Below are 4,443 nucleotides of genomic sequence, written 5' to 3'. Positions count from 1 at the left end.
GACTCTCTTGCTCCTTTTCCAATCTGTAATCAGGAAACACAGGCTGAATGAAGAGCTCTGTTCTCCTGACTCACAGCCAAACACGCTCTTATTTCCACCTAATGTGGAGTGATCAAAGTAAATATTCTGTTAGGAAAAGGCCCAAATCCCAGATCTACAATGTGTATGCAAGACAGAAAATTCTTCATTAAAAAAAAAACAAAAAACAAAAAACTTTGGTCTTGGCCATATCTTTACAAAAGGCACCTTAAGAGTAAAATGGCTGAGACAGAGGCTTACAGAGACGACGACATAAATCTGTGACAATCAATGCTTGTTAATGTCAATTCGTCTTTTTAATGTAAAGCCACAGATATCCCCTGTCATAGGATTAAGGGAGCTAATGCATGTCATGGGTTCTGCTCAAGATCTGAAAACACTCAATAAAAAGCAGCTGTTATTAATAGAGGACGACAGAGCAAGTCTTGAAATGCTTTTAGAAGAAGGCAGTCAATTCTGGACTGGGCTGCTTAGTCTTACTCCACCTACACCCTAATGGGTGGCTAATAACCACCTAAGGAGCCCTGGTAGTGCTGCGGTTAAAGCACTTGTTAACCAAAAGGTCACTGGTTTGAACCCGCCAGCAGATCTGCAGGAGAAAGATGCAACACTCTGCCCTGCAGAGTCACTGGGAATTGAAACTGACTAGATGGTACAGGGGTTTGTGACCATCACCTGCTCCATCTCAACCACCTCAGGGGCAAACCTCGGCTTCTATGCAATTCTCAACTACTATAGTAGGAAGCCACTCGCTCTTGCCCACTCAGAAAAGCATTTCAAAGTGCAAGTGAGTGACAGCAGTCAGGAGCTGAATAAATGCTTCCATTTATTCTTTAAAGAAAATAATACCAAGGCACATCTGTATTCTTTATTAGTAGTAACAAATTACTGGAAGTTCTCACTGTTAATTGTAGCACAGAAATGGGAGTCCTTCTACAACACAGAATGGCAGTTTGGGGGGACTATGACGTGTACTGAAGTGCTTGAAATAAGGCATCCAGAGAATCTATATTTAATCATTATCATCATCGTTCAATTACTAAAGAACCAGAAGCAAATTCTGGATTTGGGCTACATTTCCAAATCCCAAAACCAACTACGAGTTTATAGCTTTTTTAAAATGCCTGATAGATTAGAGATTAAGTGGCCATGACTTCAATAGAAAATGAGACTTAAATATAGTTGGAAAATGTTAACTGCTTTCTTCATTAATTGGACAGTCTGATCATTAACTTGTTGAAAATGTAAAAAAAAATAATCATGTGGTGGATCAGTTGTGTAACCTCTGCTGTGGCTTTGTCAGTTTCACAGGTGAAGCAACAGGTAATTTGTAGTGTTCATGCCAGAGAGTTGATTCACTTGATATGCTAATTATTCTGTATAATTCAAATATAATTTAAAAAGTCATTTGATTCTCCTTCACTAATTATTGCTAGTCCTAGTGGAAGTATTCAAAACAAATGAGAAATGAATTTCAAACTTGGCAGCGTCTCCCTTCTTTTAATACATTTGGTAGGGGGTTAAAGACAAATTATTTCACTTAAAATCACCCATGACTCTTTTCCCCTCGGGGTAAACAAAACAGGGGCTAGTAGTCTATTTGCTTTAATACATGTCAGATCCAGTGTCCTAATCGCTCTTACTTGGAGATGCCTGCTGAAAACAGGAATGCTGGAATTTTTCAGTCAGAACATTTCCATTCCCTTCTCCTTCTCCTCCTCCTCACTTATCAAAACCTGGGTATCTCATCATCTCTCAACTCAGAAATGCACAAGAGGTGAAAAAGGCCAAGTCTCTCCTTTTTACAGATCTGCAATTTACTGTTGCTGCTGTGTGAGCTGATTCCGACTCACACCAAAATCAGAGAAAAACCACTGCCCTCATGTCAATTCCAATGTATAGTGAGTCAAACTGCCCCATAGTGTTTTCTAGGTCAGGCCGTAATCTTGGTGTTGTTAAGTGCCGTCGCATCAGTTCCAACTCATAGCGCCCCTATAGAGGGTTTCTGAGGAGGGCAGGTGGGTTTGAACTGCCCACCTTGAGGTTAGCAGGTCAGTGCTGGTCGTACAGTGTGGTTTAAACCCATTAGCGGCTCTGTGGGAGAAAGGAATTTACTACTAGCAACACGTAAAAGTGGTTCCAAAATTTTAACTCTTAAGAGCTCATCTGTTTATTCAACGTGTATTTTATCAAGCACCACCCATGTGCCAGGCACTGTGGATATAGATAGGACATATGACATTTATTATTCAGCCAATATTTATTTACCTATTCATTCATACGCACATGGGACACTAACATGGTGGCTGGAATCCCAGAACATCTCTCCAGACTCCGTGAACACAGGACCCACATCTTTTTCATTTGTTAGCAGGTGCCTAGCCTGGAACCACCGCTATTGGTGTTGCTGACTAGCCAACAGAGAGACCTGGGCCTCAGCCTCAGCTCAGCACACAGACCACAAAAGGATAAACAGGACCATAGCAAAGCTGAACTCTTCAGGGAAGACGGGAGATTAAGGCCAAGGTGGTGGTGAGGTGGGGCAGATAAGAAGGCATCACAGAACTATCCAAGGGTTGAAAAGAACCTCTCTCTCTCTGATTCTTTTGAGAATTGCATCCAGTTTCTTCGTGATGCTTAGACCTTAGTGTGAAAACAAGTGGCTTACAATTTTTTCCCAACTCTGCACCAGCAGTGAGTCACTGAACTCCTTTGTGGCATGGTACCTCCTTGCAGAGTGGGGACAATAATCATTCATCAGACACCCCCCCCCCAAACTTACTGGGGAGATTAAATGAGGATGTAATAAAGGGGTTAGCGCTGTGCTGGGTATATTGTTGTTGTTAAGTACTGTCGAGTCAGTTCCAACCCACAGCGACCCTGTATGTAGGGTTTCCAAGGAGTAGCTGGTGAGCTTGAACCACCAACTTGCAGCTCAAACGACTTTGCAGGCTGATGCATTAGCCCACAGCACCACACCAGGACTCCCGTGGATATTAAGCATTAAATCCATGTCCATTTGGGTAAAAAGTAGTCATTTTCATGTAAAGGCTGTTACTCTGTAAGACTCTTCTCAAATCCTAGTTAGGGTTCTCTACATGATCGACCTGAACTGCTAACAACGCCGTGATGTGGCATGCAGTACCCAGTTTCCAATCAGTGCCAGAAGTCTTGCTTTCAGGATTTGCTTAGCTTCCCACTTCATGCAACTTTTACATTTCACAGTGAAATGTACAAGTCCATGATCATTCCTAGATGAGAACAGTGCTTGACAAGATGATGATGCATTCCCTTTAAGCTCCTGGAGATGTATGCGCAGTGCGGCAGCTCAGAGGCACGGCCAAGCTGACAGAAACACAAAGGCAAGATGCTCCTCACAAGTAAGCAGCTTAGATTCTGACCTAACACCACCTGTTGAGGTTAAACACACCCATGTTCAATTACAGCAAAAAGTTCATTTCTGGGTCACTCTGCACTTTCCTATGATTTGCGTGGGTTTAAAGGAGACAAGACTTGGGTTTGTAACTGATAGATTTTTTTTTTTTTTTAATTGTGACAAAATATATGTAACAAAACAGTCACCATTTCACCAATTTTTTATGTGTTCAATTCACTGACGTTAATTATGTTCATCATGTTGTTCAACCTATTTGTTTCCCAATTTTTCCATCAACAGTAACAGGCACTCAGTGCCTCTGCAGGAATGAATACCTCCCCATTTTTCCTCCCAACCCACCCCCACTGTGGTTGTAAAGTGCTGCGGACTCAGTTCTGACTCATAGTGACCCTGTATGGGGTTTCCAAGGAGCAGCTGGTGCATTGTAATTGCTGACCTCATGGTTGACAGTCCAGCATCACACCAGGACCCCACCCACCCTTGGTAACCACTAATAAACTGTACAGGGCTTCCTAAGAGCAGCTGGTGAGCTTGAACTGCCGATCTTGAGATTCTTTCCACACCAGAGAATCTTAGTCCAGTTTTGTGTGTGGCTGACTACTCGAGATACTTCTTTGTAGAGGTGATTGAGGTCTAATGCAAGTTTCTATCCAACGAGGCTACGTGTTTCTACTGTAAAGATTTATGATGTTTTAACTTTTCAGAATTGACAATCAAGAAGCAAAGATACACATTACGGACCATTACAATACAAATAGCCTATAGTTTTGTTTCACACCTAAAGCATTCTACCATCTGTATTTACTGAAGCTTCAAACAATAGTATAAAATTCACTCTCATTAACTATGTGGAACACTACACATATACATGACAAATATACAGATCCTATCTAAGGAGTCATGTGAAATTTCAATTTGGAAGCACTTTTCCAGGTCCTAATGGCTGTTTGGTAATGAATGCATGCATTATTCTAACATTTATAAAATTCACACATTTAAAAAACTAA

The sequence above is a fragment of the Chrysochloris asiatica genome, unplaced genomic scaffold (genome assembly GCF_000296735.1).
Source record: "Chrysochloris asiatica unplaced genomic scaffold, ChrAsi1.0 scaffold00018, whole genome shotgun sequence".
Classification (NCBI taxonomy): domain Eukaryota; kingdom Metazoa; phylum Chordata; class Mammalia; order Afrosoricida; family Chrysochloridae; genus Chrysochloris; species Chrysochloris asiatica.
This window is presented reverse-complemented; position numbering follows the sequence as displayed.